The following is a 20,412-nucleotide window of genomic DNA, read 5'->3' on the forward strand; positions in this document are numbered from 1 at the left end:
AACATAAGAGTGAGGACACCAGCTTGGTGACAAAGACTCTGAGCCTGCCGCTTAGAGAAGTCTTGGAACTCCGAATGATTCCACTCTGAGGACCAAATGGCCTCTGAAGCAGACTTTCTTGTCCTGGTTGCATAGTAACCTCAGCAAGCTCCAGGTGATGGCTTGCAGCTAAGTACTCTGTGGTGAACAGCTGATGTCTCAAACTGCAAAAACATAGAAATATTTTTCCCCAAATCTTCCTTTAAACTATAGAACTTAGTACCTCTAGTAACTCTAACATGATGTAACAAATTTCAACCATCGTTACTGACAAGTTCAGTCCATAAATTCCATTAATCTATTCCATTGTTCATCATGTATCATTTTAATCAGTGTTCTTTCCCATGTCCTCTTTTCCTGTGTACCTATGGAAATAAATGGAAATACAGAGTAGCATAAGTAGCATATCAGAGTATCAACACTCATCCTTAGTAAACTAGCTGGGTAATGGCTCAGACTGTTTTATTCAGGACTGGGTGAAACCAAGAAAACACACACCCGGAAACACATAAACATAAAGACTGGATTTTAGACGCTTCCAGACTTGAACTAAAATTAGAAGGAACAGAGGACACACGGACCATTGACTCTGGCCTCTTGATGAAGCCTTTTCTATCGATTAAGTCCTGAACACTGACCTGTTGATCGCTGGGGACAGAGGACTGGACCTCCTCGATCCTGTAGGAGGGGTCGTTGCTTCTGTGCTCCGGGTCGGTTAAATCTTGATCTTGATTCTCCTCTTTTATTCTGCTCTTCCACTGGTCGTGGTCAATAAATTCCGGCTCCTGATCCCCCTCTTTAATTTCGGTTTTGTTGTGGTTGTAGTAGACAGAGTCTGGCTGCTGTTTCTCCTCCTTTGTTCCCCACATGTAGCCGTCCTGGTCGACGAATCCCGGATCCTCTTCCTCCTCTTTTGTTTCGGTTTTATAGTGGTCCTGGTCGACGAATCCCAGGTCTTCTTCCTCCTCTTTTAGTCCGGTTTTATAGTGGTCCTGGTCGATATAATCCGAGTCCTGCTTCTCTACCTTCATCGCTATTGTAGTGGTCCTGATCGATTAAATTCATGTTCTGATTCTGTGTTTCACGCTGCCACGTTGCTGCTCAGAAGTTGTTTCTTTGTTGTCCTGAGTTTTTTCTTTTTCTTCTTTCTTTTAAATGGCGGTTGACAATCCATCTTAAAGGTGCATTAGCGCCACCAACTGGACTGGCGTGTGGAACAGAGGTCTGACAAAAAACTACAGTGCTGCTTCAAAGTTTGTGAGCCCTCCAGACATGATCAGGTTTGTGTAAAAAAAAAAAAAAAAAAAAGAATAACCTAATCAAATGTACATCCAAAACCCAATTTGTGAAGTAGACTTCCAAATGATGTAAACAAACCAAAAAAAGGATGTATTGTCATTATTTATTGAACAAAAGGGGTTAATCTCACAAAAACTGCCCACTCCTCCTTACAGAACTCAACAGTTGAGAGAGGTTGGAAGGATATTTGGCATGTACCGCCCACTTCAGGTCTAGCCACAACATTTCGATTGGATAGAGATTTGGACTTTGACTAGGCCAATCAAGAGTGTGAACCTTTTTTCTTTAAACCATTCCTTGGTGGATTTGCTTCAATGCTTGGGGTTGTTGTCTTGTTGCATCACCCATTTTCGGCCCAGCTTCAGCTCTCTGACTGACGGCAGGAGATTCTCTTCAAGAATTTGTTGATAGGACTGAGAATTCAAGTTTCCCTGAATAATATGGAGTCGCCCTGGCCCGGAGGCAGAAAAGCAACCCCAGACCTTCGCATTTCCACCACCATGCTTAACTGTTGGTAGGAGGTTCTTTTCCTGGAATTCAGTGTTGGCTTTTCTCCAAACATGGCAGCTTTGATTATGACCAAATAAATCTATTTTGGACTCATCTGTCCAAAGAAGAGAAGGCCTCTGGTTTGTCCAAATGCTCTCTGGCAAAGTTGAAACGGGCAGCTTTGTTCTTTTTTGAGAGCAGAGGCTTCGTTCTAGCAACCCTCCCATAAATGCAATGCCTGTTCAGCTTTCACCTGATTGTAGACACATGTACATTTACCCCAGATGCTGCCAGAGAGGTCTGCAACTTTCTAGAGGTGATGTGTGGGTTGACCTTTATCTCATTTATTATTTTTCTGGTGCTTCTTGATGATAATTTTGATGGGCGTCCACTTCTAGGCAGAGTTGTGGTCATGTTGAATGCCCTCCATTTGTAGATGATTTGTCTTACAGTGGATAGATGGAGTTGGAATCTCTTGGAGATGGTCTTATCGCCTTCCCCAGACTGGCGGGCAGTCACCACCTTCTTTCTGATGTCCTTGGATATCTCCTTTCCTCTTGGCATTGTTTGACTCCTTCGCACCACAGTGGTGGTGGTCTCTCTTTTAATCAGTGTTGCCCAATCACTTTCCTGTGTTTTACGCTGCCATGTTGCTGCTCAGAAGTTGTTTCTTTGTTGTCCTGAGTTTTTTTCTTCTTCTTCTTTTTCTTTTTAATGACGGTTGACAATCCAGCTTAAAGGTGCATTACCGCCACCAACTGGACTGGGAATTCCAGCGTCTTTCCAGTGTCTAAAATTAGTGTCCCAATTTCCTATGTACATCAGTAATTAACCATTTACAAATTCCCCATTAAAGGTAGCCCCATTTGCACATCACAATATCTAGGGTAAAAAATGCTCTTTAAACTGTCCCTGTAATTATGAGGATTTTCACTCATTTTGCATTTACCAAAACGTGGAACCAAACTAATGCAGTTAACATTGCCAGTGTCTGTTGTATGAGAGTGGATCATTTTTTAGACATGTTTTGTAGCACCTCCCTCTAACATCAACATCTTTTCAGAAGGACCATTTCTGCCTCCATAGACTGTATTTAAACAAAACTAACAAACACCAAAAGTCCAAAAAAGGGGCCGATCAAGGACTTGCCATTAAGGTTATAAGCTAAGGCAGGAAAACTGAAATTCCCCCATGACAGACCCCAGACAACTATTGCCACAGATGCTCATTTTCACATGACAAATAAAGCCACAGAGAACTTGAAGCATACGTGTTCTGTAGGCCAGGTTGCGATCCCACAACCAAACTGAACAGTGAAATGAACTACTAACAGATTTGGACTTAAAGGAAAGTCTGTAAGTTATTGCAACAGTGCTGTTATTTCCTCTGATTGATTTTTACAGCAGATGTGTCTCTCTCTCTCTGTCTTATATGGTTTCTGTCTCTTTCAATGAATGATGAACAACTCCTGTGCAGTCGAGCTGCTTCTTGTGTCAATGCACTTCTGACGGTGTCTCTGTGACATCATGTCCAAGAATGTTTAGACATTAAAGACATCAAGGGTCTGTCAGAGTTATGACACACACACACGCTTCTGGAAGGGCCAGGGTATACACATAGAAAATACACTCATATATATATATATATATATATATATATATATACAGTGGGTACGGAAAGTATTCAGACCCCTTTAAATTTTTCACTCTTTGTGTCATTGCAGCCATTTGCCAAAATCAAAAAAGTTCATTTTATTTCTCATTAATGTACACTCAGCACCCCATCTTGACAGAAAAAAACAAATGTAGAAATTTTTGCAAATTTATTACAAAAGAAAAACTGAAACTGAAATATCACATGGTCGGTAGACACACATGGACTCAGTTGTTTCAAATTCCTGTAACTGTTGGAAGAACTACTGAGATCCTTTACTTAACAAAATGTATAAATAAGAGTAAACGTGTACAGTCGTCAAATTGTACCACAAATATCTAAGAATATGTAAATAATAATATAAATATAATGATTCAATTCAATTCAATTCAATTTTATTTGTATAGCGCCAAATCACAATACAAATCATCTCAAGTCACTTTACAAAAACTAAAACTAAAAACCCAACAATTCCCTTATGAGCAAGTACTTGGCGACAGTGGAGAGGAAAAACTCCCTTTAACGGAAGAAAAAACCTCCAGAAGAACCGGGCGATCAATAAAGTTTGATGATTATATTGCATTTTGTTTGATTAATGTGATTAATGTGAGTTAGCAGACAAATTTACTGATAGAAGACAATTTGATTTGTCGTTTAAATCAAGATTTCCATTTTATCTCTTTTTCAGCTCAGTTACAAATCAGACCTGTTTTTAGACTGGTTTGTTCAAAGCACAGAAAGCAGAAATGCTAATAATAAAATCAGTTAATTCCTGCTCATGTCTAAACATGTTATAGCTAAACTGAATTCATCTGTTTTTACCAGAGTTTAAACAACGTCAAAGTACAACAAGTGAATTTGTTAGTTCTTGGCCTAATATGTCACCTGTAAAACACTGACACACACAGTTTGTTGGAAGTAGTCACCAAAAGTTGGGACACCTGTAGGAATTGTTTGCATCCATATTCAAGGCTCCATTTACTTCTACTGCTGCAAAGAAGATGGAAGTAACCCACTTTTCTTTACCTCAGACAGTACCAGAAGAACATGTTTTGGACTTTTAATGTGAGGAAAGAAGGACTTTTCCTGGGTTGCTGTGGCTCAGTTGGTTAAAGTACCTGTCTTGTAAACTGCAGCAGAAACAAAGTTTGAAGTGAGTGGCAAACTTATCATGGATTGGAGCTAAGGAGAACAGTTTTTTCTTTGAAAAAGATGAGGGCAGCTGATCATGGTCTGAAAGCTTGATGATGGAGGAACAAGTCCACTTGTTTATTAATGGTACAGTTATGTCTGCAGGTCCAAAGAACAGCTGGACACAGAGACTTAACTGTAACTCCAAAGCAGCTTATCAACCCAGAACCTCTTGCACCCTAAGCAAGAAACACTGTTAGACCAACAAGTATCAACATAGCAGTAACATAGGGGCCTGCTGTCTTTCATATAAAATCTCACAAATCCTGTTTCACAGTGTTTGTATTTATATTTAGGTTTATATTTCTATATACAAACTGTTACATTCAGAAAAACCTACATACAGATCAGTCTGACACAGGCACCAGGAATGACTGAACAAGATGTAGGAACAACCAAAAATGGAGATTCAATGGCATAAAGTGCTTTTATTTTCAGCATTGAAACAAGTGACAATATGACAAAGGGAAAATAGTGTGAGAGTAGAGAACGACTGGTTTAGCCTTAAAGAAATGAAACTAATAAAACAAAACAGACCTATCCAAACCAAACTATAATGGATAAACAAAAGGAAACAAAAAACAGCCAAAGGAAGAATAATTACATTTGGAAATTTGTTGTACATGAAGCCCATCATACAGAAGTATGACTACATACATACTTAGTGCAGCTGTACTGAGCAAGTATCTTACACTTTCCAGCAGTAGCAGAAGATGGACACATCAACCTAATGGTTGTGTCCAGCATGCTGAGATCACTTTTTGGATTTTATGCTTTGGAGCTTCAAACAACTGTTAATGCTGGAAGAACTAGGACAGCATAATGGTAGTGGTGGGATTTGAACCCACACCTCAACTGAGACCTGAAACCTCACACAGGTCTTGTTAATGTTCATCTGAAATAATGTGGTCATATGTATTGTAAGTAATTGTGTGAAAAAGTTCAACACCAAACCATTGCATGCTTCCTTCAAAAGCTCGGTTGGTAGAGCAGAGGGCTGTTGGTTAGAATACCAGTTATTCTTGGGTTGCTGGTTCAACTCCAGGTTGAAGAAAAGTGGTTTTGGTTTGGTGTCCTGTGTATCTACTGACATTGGATGGATGGATGTAAAACAAGATCTGACGATACGTGATGTGTGGTATGAAGTCAGTTTCTGGATTTATGAAATAGTTGAACACCTGGCTGCTCTGTGATACCATTGATGGCAGACATCCTGAACAAACACAGCTTTTTCTAAATAGCCAAGTTTCTGCACTTTAGTCTCTCTAGCTGCTATATTTTCCATAGCAGTGTTATGTGAATTCAAAATTCACACATTCAGGTATAGTAACTGTCAGGATGCTAGAACGATCTAAGACACTGCATTCAAGTTACAGTCTCCTCTGGAGTAGTGATGGGTGATATCACAAAATTTGGTATCGATTCGATACCAAGTAACTACAGGGCCAGTATTGACGATACTGCTGCCGATACTTTTTGCACCTTAAAGGAAAATCATCATTGCACAGGTTGATTAATATCTTTATTGCAATGGCAACATGAATAATGCTCATGAACATAAATACTTGTTTAAATGCTAATAATAAAATGATAATAAATTAGATCAATAAGTAAATTAAATACAAATATGAAAAAATATATATTTTAAATTATAATAAATGAAATTCAAATTAATACAAAATAAAATTAAAATGCTGCCGTGCCTCTCAGCACTGAGACGGAGGAGGTCCCCCCACGCTGCAGAGTGGAGGGAATAATACTTCCTTCCACAGTGCATGACTGGCTCTGGAAAGATCTGACATCTGATTGGCTGCTATAATCATGTAATACGGAAGACCATTTAAAATACGCTTGGGCTAGTTTTCACACATCCAGAACTCTCAGAAGTGAAAACTAATTGCACGTTTTTTATTAGGAGTGGTATCAAGCGATACTTAAGAAAGTATCGACTCCAAAGTGTCGACAAGCGGGTATCGAAGCATCGATTCCAGAGAGTCGATATTCCCATCTCTACTCTGGAGGTGTGGGTTCAGATCAGAGGGGGAATCACATACAATCATGTGAATCCCCTAGAGAAAGGACGGCCAGTCTTATAATGTGCAGTGTCAGGATGGCTAAGCGGTCTAAGGCGCCACACTCAAGGTTTTATTCTTTCCTCATATTACAAATATTTTGACTTTACTTTTTATCATTTTTTCTTTACAGTTTTAGTTGCAGTCAAATAAGGCAAAATCCAGATTTGTCCACAGCAAAATATTACAATTTGATGGAGAGATTGTGGATGCCTTGAACAGGCGTATTTCCATTAGAAAAATAGGGGGAAAAAACATTTGTTTAACTGTTCAAAGCAGTGATGGAGGAACAGCAAGTCCACTTGCTTATTAATGATGTTGTAATGTCTCCAGGTCCAAGTAACAACTGGGCATAGAGTCGTAACTGTGACTTACACTTCACAGCAACTTATACATTTGTGTTTATGTTATGAGTGGTAAGCCTCCATCCACATTCTATTGCTGCTGTAGTTGCTGGGTCCTCATCAACGTCGGCCACAGCACAACTGCCAGGAGCTCTTGGCAGGTGATACAATAATGGGTCACAGCTATCATTGGTAAGCTCAGGCTGACTTTTCTGCAACTGAGGTGCAACAGTCCATAAAAATATCACTGCTTCTGCCTGCGTGGTGAGCAGTACACTTGTTCTCGGATCGGTCTTGCGTTCATTTGTCACGTGACAGCTACCAAGTCACTGTCGCGCTGTTAAACAATGGCAGGAGGATGCAGGACACAAGTCACTTTATTGTGGTGTGTATTTGCTTTCCTAGGTTTTTACATGGTTTGAATTGCTTGTGGCATTTTGTGTATTATAATTTGTCAGCTGAAGCAAACCATGTTGTCTTCAGTATCTAGTGTTTGAGAACCGCGGCCATTTTTACAACGGCCACAAGAGGGCTACAGCGCCACCTGCTGTAAAATGAACGAAATGAGCGAAATAACTCAAAATGATTCGTTCAATTTACTGTTTGAGAGTTAAAGATCTGAGTCAGTTAAAAGAATCGAATTTCCCATCTCTACAGTGCTAACAACGGAGCAAAGGTGGCTGAGGATAAGCCTTCATGGTCTTCATGAGGTGGGAGGTCAAGGCTACTGGTCTGTAGCGGTTTGGCTCCTTAGAGTGCAGAGTCTTAGGTCTTCCACAGGAAAGGGACCATCTCCAGACTCAGGCTCAGGTTGAATAAGCACCAGTATCCTGACAGTGCCAGTCAGTGGCCGAAACTCCTGGTTACTGCATGATCCAGACAGTGCCGGTGGATAGAACAATCAAAAGGTCTTTACTTAGAAGTAATAAACACAGTTTAGTAGAACCCCTAGATCTATTCCAAGTGTGAAGAAATCTGCTGAAAGGATAGACACACTCCATTGGTGGAAAATGTCTCTCCAATGCAGACAATAGTTTCTTTACCTGTGGTGTTCAGTTGCAGTACTAATATTGATATGACTTCACATTTGTGTAGATTTTTTTCAACCACTGCAGGATGTTGTTATAATTTGTACTGCTGGTTACAGTGATAACAATGTTTCCAACTAAAAGCTAATCCAGCATCAATCTATTCCTCAATTAACTTTAGCACTTATCCTTTCAAATGACAGTGGGAGGGCGGTTGATGGAGCCGATCTCAGCCAACAGGGGCAGGAGGCAAGGTACATCAAGGAACAATCACCACTTTTACCCTGGGCTAAACTATGGAGATAGTCCATTGTGCCAAGAAAATGTGGTTGTCACGTGTCAAAAGGTAAAGGTGCCTTTGGTTTCATCCTCTACACATCAGCTGCTCTCTGTGCTCTTCAGAGAGTGTACTGGCTGCTATGTGCGAGGATCCATGGGTTATCACTATGATGGTTATTACTGGTCATTCCAGAAGCTGCGTACTCACTTCGCTGTTGTGCCTCACAGCAGGCTGACCAGTAGGCTTTACTTGCAGTAGTCCACTACATCCTCCTCCTGGCCATGGATGGTGATGGGCTCCACTGATATTGTGGTAGAAATTTCTTTAAGTTTGACAGTTGCTAATTCTCAGAAAACAACCACAAGTGTGATGAATCATCTCAGTTTAATCACGGGCCCGGAGAGGACGTACTTGCAGAATGTCCTCTGCCGTCTGTGTTAAAAGACCAGTTTATATACATTTTGACAAGAAAGGGGTGGACTAATCTTGAACAGACTCCACGTTTGTTCAGGTACTATCTTCAGTCTTCTTACCATCAAAGAAACAAATTGTTGGCAGTTATTTACAACCTTCTACCCTAAAACACTAAACCAATAAAACAGACAGAACCACATACCATGAAAGGGTCAAGCAAACATTCAGCCCCCACATTGGTTTAAGTTAGTGACCATTTGTTCTGTTGTAAAATCCTCACATGTCCCCCTCCTGAAATCCATGATGAGCTCCTTCATCTTGTCCACATTCAGGAGCAGGTGGTTAGGCTGAGACCACTCCACAAAGTCTCTGGTCAGTGTCCTGCACTCCAACTCCTTTCAGGTCCAATGACATGAGCTTCTTTGAGAAGGCTGAGCAGACATAGATAGAAGCACAGCTCACACTGCCTAGTTTTTGAAAGACCATATGCAACAACCACATTCGTGAGGACACTGAATGTGGGTTGTGTTGATTCAGGGTTCCAGCTAAGCCTTTAATAATTCAGCACATCAAATTGAGCTACAAAGAGGTTGGTTGACAGCTATGTAAAAGCTACCTTTGATAAGCTCAGGCTGAGTTTTCTGAGACACAACGGTCAGTGCATGAACTATGTTTCTGCCTGGTTTTGAACCAGGGACTTTTCACATATAAGGCGAACACAATGACCGCTACACTACAGAAACTGACACACCCTTTAGGCTGAGAACATGGTACTGGGAAATGCAACATTGTACAATAAGCCCATAGGGCACTTCCCTTGGAGAATCTAAATTTAAATGATCCAACTGTGTGTCATCTTTAGGAAATCATAAAGGAGTCCTGAGAAATTTCTTGAAAACATACAGTTGTGCTCCTGTAGTGTAGATGTTAACATGTTTGCCTTACACACAGAAGGCCCCTGCACCAGCCTTGGAAGTTGGAAAAGAACTACAACATGGTAATTTACAAATGTTTTTCCATTGGCCCATGAATCAAACCCAGGCCTGATTTGATGGAGGGCAGTTTGTCCAGTGTTCTGTTCCTCACTGGATGAAACATCTCCATATCACTGCTGATAACGTGCAGTCCATACTTTTTACACATTTCAGAGTGTGTATTTGTTTTCTGCATTGTTTAAAAGTAGTCTCCCATTAAAATACAGACCACCCCTATTTAGCTACTGAAAGCAGACAGGATCAGTCTCCAGTCTCTTGCTTTTTTTTTTTTTTTTTTTTTAAACAATACCTAACAGCAATTAAAACTTTCAATATTCATGAAATACAAAAGAATAAAAAAAACACACCCTAAACAATATATTCTTAAAAGATCCCCACACCAGCCCATCCTTGTAATGGACAAGTTACCTGCCACATAACTACCGTTTCCCTCCATCCCCACAATTGATACCCAAGAATGTCATGACCCGGGCATTTTGACTTCCTGCTTTGTGCTTTTATGTTGAAGGGTCATGCAGGATTTAGATTTGGTCATGTTTTGTTCTCTTTACATTGTCCTGATTTCGTTAATTCTTTTCACCTATCTCTTGTTTAGTTCTTTGCTTTATATGCCTTTGTTCATCCACAGTGTAGTTGCCAGGTTGTCGTCAAATGTTTGTCAAAGACTGTTTTTGGATTTTGTGATCATGGACTGCTCTTTGTTTCTCCAAGATTAGGTTAAGTAGTTTCTTTTCTTTATGTGTTTTGGTTTCCAAGACTTTTCTTTGTTCACGGTTTTTGGTTTGCTTTCTCTGAACTCCCTCCCATGTCTTGTGCTCATGTTTCCTTTGTGTCTGAGTAGATGTGTCTTGTTCCCTTAGTGTTCACCCTCATGCCTGGTCTTCCCCTCTTCGTGTTCATGTTTCCCCATGGTCTGATGTGTCCCCAAGTATGTGTGTGACCCAGACCTTCATGTTAGCATGTTAGCGTTCCCTTTTCATGTTCATGTTTTCCCCGTGGTCTGATGTGTCCCCAAGTACGCGTGTGACCCAGACCTTCATGTTGGTGTTCCCTTTTCATGTTCTTGTTTCCCTTGTAGGCTGGTGTGTCCCCGTTGTGAGTGACCCAGATCCTCATGCCTTGTCCTCCTGTTCATGTTTTCCGTAGTCTGGTGTGTTCCCCATTGTGTGTGTGACCCAGACTTCCGTGTGCTCACGTTCATGCCTTGTCCTCTGTGTTCAGGTTTCATATTCCCTTAAAGTCTGGTGTGTTCCTGGTGTGTCTGAACCCCTGTCTTGTCCTTGTAGACCTGTGTGACCCCAGTGTGTGTGTGTCCCAGGTCCCATGCCTTGTCCCCTCTGTTTTCATGTGTTCACATCTCCTGTAATTCATGTTTCGTTTTCAAGTTTGAGTTGAAAGAAAGCCTTTGTTTTGAACCTTGAGTATCAGAGTGGTTGCATTTTTGGTCCTAAATAATTTTAACCCCCCAAATTGTGACAAAGAAGACCCCCCCACCAAACACATGTCCAAATAAATCCTCCATCCACATCGCCACAAAAACCCCAAAATCAAATTCAAATTATATATCCCCCACCCATCCAGTTGATTAATTCAATTCAATTCAATTCAATTTTATTTGTATAGCGCCAAATCACAATACAAATCATCTCAAGGCACTTTACAAAAACTAAAACTAAAAACCCAACAATTCCCTTATGAGCAAGCACTTTGCGACAGTGGAGAGGAAAAAACTCCCTTTAACGGAAGAAAAAAACCTCCAGCAGAACCGGGCTCAGTTTGGGCGGCCATCTGCCTCGACCGGTTGGGGTGAGTGGATAGAGCAGAGAGAAAAGAACAGCAACAATAAACAACAAATAGACACTGCAAGTTGGTGGGGCCAGTAACTGCACATCAGCGATAAACAGCTCCAGGACCAGGGACACCTGCAGAAGGTACAGAGAGAGAGAGAGAGAGAGAGAGAGAGGGAGGGAGAGAGCACAAACTAGGGGAGAGAGAGAGCACAAGGTTAGTAACATTCAATGGTGGAATATACATGAGGTGGGAGAGAAGGGGGGGGGGGGGGGTTAGGGTAGGGGAGCTCAGTGCACCGATGGTCCTCGGACAGTCTAGGCCTATAGCAGCATAACTAACTAAGGGATGGTTCAGGGTTGCCTGAAGCCAGCCCTAACTATATGCTTTGTCAAAGAGGAAGGTTTTAAGTCTAGCCTTAAAAGTACAGAGAGTGTCTGCCTCCTGAACCCAGGCTGAGAGCTGGTTCCACAGGAGAGGAGCTTGATAGCTAAAGGCTCTGCCTCCCATTCTGCTTTTGAGAACTCTGGGAACCACAAGTAGGCCTGCACTCTGAGAGCGAAGTGGTCTATTGGGATAATATGGTACTATGAGGTCTTTAAGGTATGAAGGAGCTTGATTATGAAGGGATTTGTATGTGAGAAGAAGGATTTTAAATTCTATTCTATATTTTACAGGGAGCCAATGAAGAGAAGCCAATATAGGAGAAATATGATCTCTCTTGCTAGTTCCTGTCAGGACTCTGGCTGCGGCATTCTGGATTAATTGGAGGCTTTTTATTAAGATATTAGGACATCCAGATAGTAATGAGTTACAGTAATCTAGCCTTGAGGAAACAAACGCATGGACTAGTTTTTCTGCATCATTTTGAGACAGGATGTTCCTAATTTTGGAAATGTTGCGCAGGTGAAAGAATGCAGTTCTAGAAATTTGTTTTATGTGTGAGTTAAAGGACATGTCCTGGTCAAAAATAACTCCAAGGTTATTAACAGTAGTGCTGGAGGCCAGGGCTATGCCATCTAGAGTAGCTGTAATTTTAGAGAAGTTATTTCTGAGATTTTTAGGCCCAAATATAATGACTTCTGTTTTCTCCGAGTTTAAAAGTAAAAAGTTACTGGTCATCCAAGCCTTTATGTCAGTTAGACAGGCTTGAAGTCTGGTTAACTGGTTTGTGTTAACAGGTTTAATAGATAGATATAACTGAGTGTCATCCGCATAGCAGTGGTAATTAATAGAGTGCTTCCTAATGATATATCCTAAAGGAAGCATGTACAGGGTGAACAGAATCGGTCCTAGCACAGAACCTTGTGGAACTCCATAACTAACTTTTGTTCGTGTGGAAGGTTCATCATGGACATGAACAAACTGGAATCTGTCCGATAAATAGGATTGGAACCACTTTAACGCTGTTCCTCTGATACCAATCACATGCTCCAGTCTCTGTAATAAGATGTTGTGGTCAATGGTGTCGAATGCTGCACTAAGGTCTAGGAGGACAAGTATCGAAACAAGTCCATTATCTGAGGCTAAGAGAAGATCGTTGGTAACTTTCAACAGTGCTGTTTCTGTACTATGATGTGCTCTAAATCCTGATTGGAAATCTTCAAATAGTTCATTCCTGTGTAAGTGGTCTGATAGCTGCTTAGCAACAGCTTTTTCTAGGATTTTAGAAATAAATGGCAGGTTAGCCAAGACTCCTGGATCAAGACTAGGCTTTTTGAGTAAAGGTTTGATTACTGCAGTCTTAAAGGCCTGTGGTATGTAGCCTGATACTAGAGATAAATTTACCAAGTCCAATAAAGATGAGTTCATTAATGGCAGGGTGCCTTTAAGCAGTCTAGTCGGGATGGGGTCCAAGAGACACGTTGATGATTTCGATGAAGCAACTACTGATGTAAATTCAGAGAGATCTATAGGAGAGAAGCAGTCTAAACATAACTGAGGTCCTACAGATGATTCAAGAGCTACTGTAGTAAAAGATTCATTTATTGCAGGTATAGGAAGCATCTGCTGAATTTTCTCTCTAATAGTTGTGATTTTATTTGTAAAGAAACTCATAAATTCATCACTGCTGAGAGCTAAGGGAACACTGGGCTCAACGGAGCTGTGACTTTTTGTCAGCCTGGCTACAGTGCTGAAAAGAAACCTGGGATTGTTCTTATTTTCCTCTATTAGTGATGAATAGTATGCAGTTCTGGCTTTACGGAGAGCTTTTTTATATGTTAGTAGACTGTTTTTCCAGGCTAGAAAAATTTCCTCTAAGTTTGTGGAACGCCACTTCCTTTCCAGCCTTCGTGATGCCTGCTTTAAGGTACGAACATGTAAATTATACCATGGGGCTAGTCTTCTCTGAATCACTAACTTCTTTTTCAGAGGGGCTACAGAATCAAGCGTTAGTTCTCAAAGGGCTTACCATCATTAAGTATTTGAGTTGTTACAAATTGGCTGCTTCAGAATTTGATCCTTGCTAGTTATTTGACATCTTACTAATGACTGCACTCATGTTTCCATTACTCCCTTGAAGAAAGATTCTAGATGTTTCTGTATCATGTAGGTGTTCAAAAATAAAATAGTTTTTTGTCTGGTACATAGGGCATCACCTCTCTCTCATGTGTTCATCCCTAGCGCGGCCTTCTTTGATCGGGTTAAGATTGTTTTTCTGGGTTCTTGGGGTTTTCCCTGGGTGGCGTTGTTGACTTACTGCCTTTTATATTTTTTTTTTGTATTACCAATTTTACCCGAACGCCACACTTCCATTTCCTCAAAGAGGTGTTTTCCCATAGATTATATAAGCCGCTTCTGCCACAAGTAGTGATTTCTTAATGGAAAAAATCCTTCCACTCATAAGGCAAGCTGTCATATAGAAACATTTGTATCAGTTTCATTTGAAAAGCCAACTTTTTTGCCTCGAAGTCCATTAGTTTCAATTCTCCTGCCTCATATCCTGCTATCATTGTTTTATGTGCCACTACATGTGCTCTTGGCTCTCCCCCTCCACAAGACATTGGAAATGATGTTCTGGATTTTGGTCAAAATAGTTCCTGGCAGATCATAGAATTGCATAACGTATAGCGCTTTAGACGCTATGAATGCATTCACCACTGTTACTTTCCCTTTTATTGTTAGCTGCCTCATTTTCCACATGTTTAATAGGTTTGGCATCTTCTTTATTACCTCCTCCCATGTTGTATCTCTTGCTACTACGTAGTCTGGTCCTATTTGCACTCCCAACAAGATGTTTCCCACTGTTTGTCTAAAACCCCAGTCTGTTTCTCCTATCACTCCACCACAATCTTATTTCCGATTTTTGTATATTCATTTTAGCTCCTGACAACTTTTCGTATAATCTCAGATGTTCCATTGTCCGTTTTACACTCTTGCAGTCTTTCACCATAATGCTGACGCCATCCACGAACTGGACTATTCTGATCTGCCTACCTAGTGATGTTATTCCTTCTATCTGCTCATCCTGTTTAATGAGATTCGCCATTGGTTCTGCTGCAAGTGTGTACAACACTGGTGACAATGGACATCCTTGTCTGACTGATCTTTCTAACTTAAAAGCTTCTGTTAACACTCCATTACATTTCACACAGCTACTTGCAGTGCTATAGAGTAAATGGATCCAAGTCCTGAATCTCTCCCCAATCCCAAATTTCCTAAGCACTTCTTGCACAAAACCATGCTCCACTCTGTCAAAAGCTTTCTGCAAATCAATGCTCAGAAATATCCCTCCCTCTTCTGTCATTTTGCTAAAAATATTTCTTACTGTAAGAATGCCATCTGTGGTGTTTCTCGCTGGAATACTGTAAGCCTGTGATTCACTTATTATTGTTCCCATGACTGATTTCAAAATTTTATAATCAGAATTCAGTAGACTAATTGGGCTATCATTTTCCAAACTTTCCTTATCACACTTAATTTGGTATATCAGTGTGATGACCCCCAAAGTAAAGGATGCAGGAAGTTGTTGCATATGTTCCATTTCCTGAAACACTGCTAGTAAGATGGGACTGAGCTGCTGCCAATAAGCCTGATAAAACTTATTTGATAGACCATCTATTCCTGGACTCTTATTTTTCTTTAGGTTATTTCCTGTATCGTTAAAGGCCTCTCACAGTTCTCCTTTTCCACCTAGCTTATTGTGGTGTTAATGCTTGAAACTGTCTTCTCCATGTCCTCTGGGAGGACAGTTTGTCTTTTGAACAAATTTTGGTAAAAATTCTGTACTGTGTTATTCCCACTATTTCTGTGTGCACTCTTCCCATTTCATCTTTGATATTTTGGATGTGAGCTTTCGACTGCCTTGCTTTCTCCAATCCTAAAAAAACCCTGTATTTTTCTCTCCCTCAAGTATATACAGTGGGTATGGAAAGTATTCAGACCCCTTTTAAATTTTTCACTGTTTGTCATTGCAGCCATTTGCCAAGTATTCAGACCCTTTACAGTGACACTCATATTTAACTCACATGCTGTCCATTTCTTCTGATCCTCCTTGAGATGGTTCTGCTCCTTCATTAGAGTCCAGCTGTGTTTAATTAAACTGATTGGACTTGATTAGGAAAGGCACACACCTGTCTATATAAAACCTTACAGCTCACAGTGTATGTCAGAGCAAATGAGAATCATGAGGTCGAAGGAACTGCCCAAGGAGCTCAGAGACAGAATTGTGGCAAGGCACAGATCTGGCCAAGGTTACAAAAGAATTTCTGCAGCACTCAAGGTTCCTAAGAGCACAGTGGCCTCCATAATCCTCAAATGGAAAAAGTTTGGGACGACCAGAACTCTGCCTAGACCTGGCCGTCCAGCCAAACTAAGCAATCGTGGGAGACGAGCCTTGGTGAGAGAGGTAAAGAAGAACCCAAAGATCACTGTGGCTGAGCTCCAGAGATGCAGTAGGGAGATGGGAGAAAGTTCCACGAAGTCAACTATCACTGCAACCAGTCGGGGCTTTATGGCAGAGTGGCCCAACGGAAGCCTCTCTTCAGTGCAAGACACATGAAAGCCTGCATAGAGTTTGCCAAAAAACACACAGACTCCCAGACTATGAGAAATAAGATTCTCTGGTCTGATGAGACCAAGATTGAACTTTTTGGCGTTAATTGTAAGCGGTATGTGTGGAGAAAACCAGGCACTGCTCATCACCTGCCCAATACAATCCCTACAGTGAAACATGGTGGTGGGAGCATCATGTTGTGGAGGTGTTTTTCAGCTGCAGGGACAGGACGACTGGTTGCAATTGAAGGAAAGATGAATGCGGCCAAGTACAGAGATATCCTGGAAGAAAACCTCTTCCAGAGTGCTCAGGACCTCAGACTGGGCCGGAGGTTCACCTTTCAACAGGACAATGACCCTAAGCACACAGCTAAAATAACAAAGGAGTGGCTTCGGAACAACTCTGTGACCCTTCTTGACTGGCCCAGCCAGAGCCCTGACCTAAACCCAATTGAGCATCTCTGGAGAGACCTGAAAATGGCTGTCCACCAACGCTCGCCATCCAACCTGACAGAACAGGAGAGGATCTGCAAGGAAGAATGACAGATGATCCCTAAATCCAGGTGTGAAAAACTTGTTGCATCATTCCCAAGAAGACTCATGGCTGTACTAGCTCAAAAGGGTGCTTCTACTCAATACTGAGCACAGGGTCTGAATACTTATGACCATGTGATATTTCAGTTTTTCTTTTTTAATAAATTTGCAAATTTCTACATTTCTGTTTTTTTCTGTCAAGATGGGGTGCTGAGTGTACATTAATGAGAAATAAAATTAACTTTTTTGATTTTGGCAAATGGCTGCAGTGACACAAAGAGTGAAAAATTTAAAGGGGTCTGAATACTTTCTGTACCCACTGTATATTCCACCATTGAATGTCACTAACCTTGCGCTCTCCTCTCTCTCTCTCTCTCTGTACCTTCTGCAGGTGTCCTATGTCCTGGAGCTGTATATCGCTGCAGTTACTGGCCCCCCACCAACCTGCAGTGTCTTTGTTGTTTATTGTTATTATTATTTTATTTTAGGTTACATAGGGGGAAACAGAGACATTCAATTGTTATTTCATTTTATTTTCCATTACTTATTGTTTATTATTATTTATATTATCATTTATTTATATTATTATTATTTATTTTATGGTTGCTGTTCTTTTCTCTCTGCTCTATCCACTCACCCCAACCAGTCGAGGCAGATGGCCGCCCAAACTGCGCCTAGTCTGCTGGAGGTTTTTGCTTCCATTAAAGCTTCCACTGTCACCAAGTGCTTGCTCATAAGGGATTTGTTGGGTTTTTTTGTTTCCGTAAAGTGCCTTGAGATGATTTGTATTGTGATTTGGCGCTATACAATTGAACTGAATTGAGCTGACTTTCAAGACAAAAGTGGTGTAGACTGACCACATAAAGTCAGTATGTTGTCTTCTGTTTATGTCAGTTACACCTTCAGATAGTGTTTCCATAGTAACTGAGGTTATGGATATGTTTTTGGTTTTTCGCATTTTCATGACTCAAACATCAAATGTAAATTTTAAGAATAAACACAAATAAAGGGTCATATGATTCCAGGTCTGTTTTTTCTTTGAAATGCAAAGGAGTGAAGACAGACTGCTGCTCCTCTTTCTGTATTTATATATCATTATTACTATTGTAACTATTGTGGCATAGTGGAAACGTGCTGGACCCATAACCCACAGGTGAATGACTCACAAACATACTCTGCTAAAACAAAATACATTTGATAAAAATTGTGGAAAACAATATTAAAAATATTAAAGATATTAGTTCACATTATATTATTATTACATTATATTATCCACCCATCTATTATATATATCTGCTTCTTTCTAACCAGGGTCATGGGGATTTGTGGGAGTCTATCTCAACTCTCTTTGGGTGAAAGGCAGAGGTACACCCTGGACAGGTCACCAGTCCACCACAGGGCCACATATAGACAAACAACTATACACGACTTTTCTATAGACACAGGAATATATTACAGCAGAAGCGTGCTGGGCCCATAATTCAGAGGTCGATGCACTGAAACTGTCTACTACTCCCACAAGGAAGTTCATCAGCACAGGTGCTCCAGTCTGTTAGTGTGGCCACATCAATGCACTTTTCACCCACTTTGGTTCTTCCTCTATACTATGCAAATGCAGTACATGCAATACTTCCAGTTTGAATGTTCTGAAACAGAGATCATACCTATGTCTTCTCACGTTTATAATCTTTGAACGCCAAATAAGAGCTTCCACGACGAGGAGGGGATTCGAACCCACGTGTGCAAAACACAATGGATTAGCACCTCATCACCTGGTTTGCTGCAAAGGTAACTCTGTCTAATTACAGTCTAATGTTACTGCACTGATTCATAATCACCATGAAACTACCATATGAACATAATTCAAGTTAAACTGAGCTCTGCCCTATAACTATGATCAATTGTATGACCTGCATAAGACATAAATCTTAATATTAACTGCTTGACATAGATTGGATAACACCAAGGTCATGGGTTCCAGCCCCGATACTGGTCATTGTTTTGAAAAGACTGTAACTTTAGAATTGAGCTGAAATGCATCTGACAAAAGTCTAAAGTGTGAAATGTAATTGTAGGATCCAATCGTCTCTGTGCTCTACCCCTATTTCCAGGAGCAACTGAGGGCACAGTGTATATGGAGGATGAAAAACTATTTAAGATGTAAATAAATATATACATATACCAACAAAAATAGATTTAATCAATCAATACATGCATAAATAAAAGGATGTTCTCATACTTATATTAAAGAATAAATATACACTGACATAAATACAGAAACAATTAAAAGCAATTCATTTACAACTTTTCCCTGATGGGAAAACAAAAACAAAACACTCAAGTAAATTGTAATATGTGGTGAAAAGGGCCAGAAGATCCATTATCTTTACATAGTCATGTTTGGAGTGACACTAGAGCAGAGGTGGGCACTGAGGCCCAAAGCCCTGATGGTTTTCCAACTATCCCTGCCTTACCTCTGCTGACTACCTGGATCAGGTAATGGAAGGTACCAATTTGTTTTGTCTTCCACCATTTCCAGTCTGAGAATGTATGTTCCAGCTTGTGATTGGCTGAACACACCTGATCCAAGTAATCAGCAGTAATCAGCAGTATAGGGATAGTTGGAAAATAAGCAGAACAGTGGCCCTGGAACTCAAGGAACATGGGTAGAATATCCTTAGAGTTTAACTTACTGTAGACCAAACTACAACACATCTAGGAGGAGTCAAACTCCATCCACGAAGGGACTCAAACCCTCAATCATCTGATGCGAAGTCAGAAGTCCATTAGGCCACATAGTCAGACACAAAAACCCAGTAGTCACATATATTATGTCATTTTTTTTTTTGTACTAAACCATGAATCAATGACCAAGTTCTGGACAAACATAAAGGCAGATTAAAATCTGAATTGTCTTCTCAAATGCCTTCATGGCTAGAATCTGAATTTTACTTCATCACTTTCATCTTATAAATCATAATCTTGATTACAACATGCTTAACTACCGGTGTAGTGGTGAGCATAGCTGCTTCTGAAAAGTTGCCCTGGGTTTGATTCCCAGCCATCGCAAGTACATTAACACAACAAAAACAGATAACAAGATTGAATTTGTAGTAGTGGTTTCTATGAACAAGAAGTTTACAATCAGAACTATACTGAACCATTAACCTAACATTAGTTACTATAGACAGTGTCGGAAAGGATAACTAGCATCAACACACTGTGTTTGTGTGCTTCCTCTAACACACTCCTGAAACAAATCTTTAGACCAGGGTTGAAACATTACAAGTA

The 20,412-nt window shown here is 40.5% G+C and overlaps 1 protein-coding gene and 1 non-coding gene across 2 annotated transcripts in view; both read right to left on the reverse strand.

Annotated features, from left to right (window-relative positions):
- LOC113137739 (zinc finger protein 721-like) overlaps positions 1-20,412 on the reverse strand; it is a 747,607-nt gene that overhangs the window by 36,344 nt on the left and 690,851 nt on the right. The window lies entirely within an intron of this gene.
- Positions 9,480-9,552, reverse strand: trnai-uau (transfer RNA isoleucine (anticodon UAU)). The gene has a single exon. It is a non-coding gene; the product is annotated as a tRNA-Ile (tRNA).

Source organism: Mastacembelus armatus, unplaced genomic scaffold, assembly GCF_900324485.2.
Source record: "Mastacembelus armatus unplaced genomic scaffold, fMasArm1.2, whole genome shotgun sequence".
NCBI classification, from domain to species: domain Eukaryota; kingdom Metazoa; phylum Chordata; class Actinopteri; order Synbranchiformes; family Mastacembelidae; genus Mastacembelus; species Mastacembelus armatus.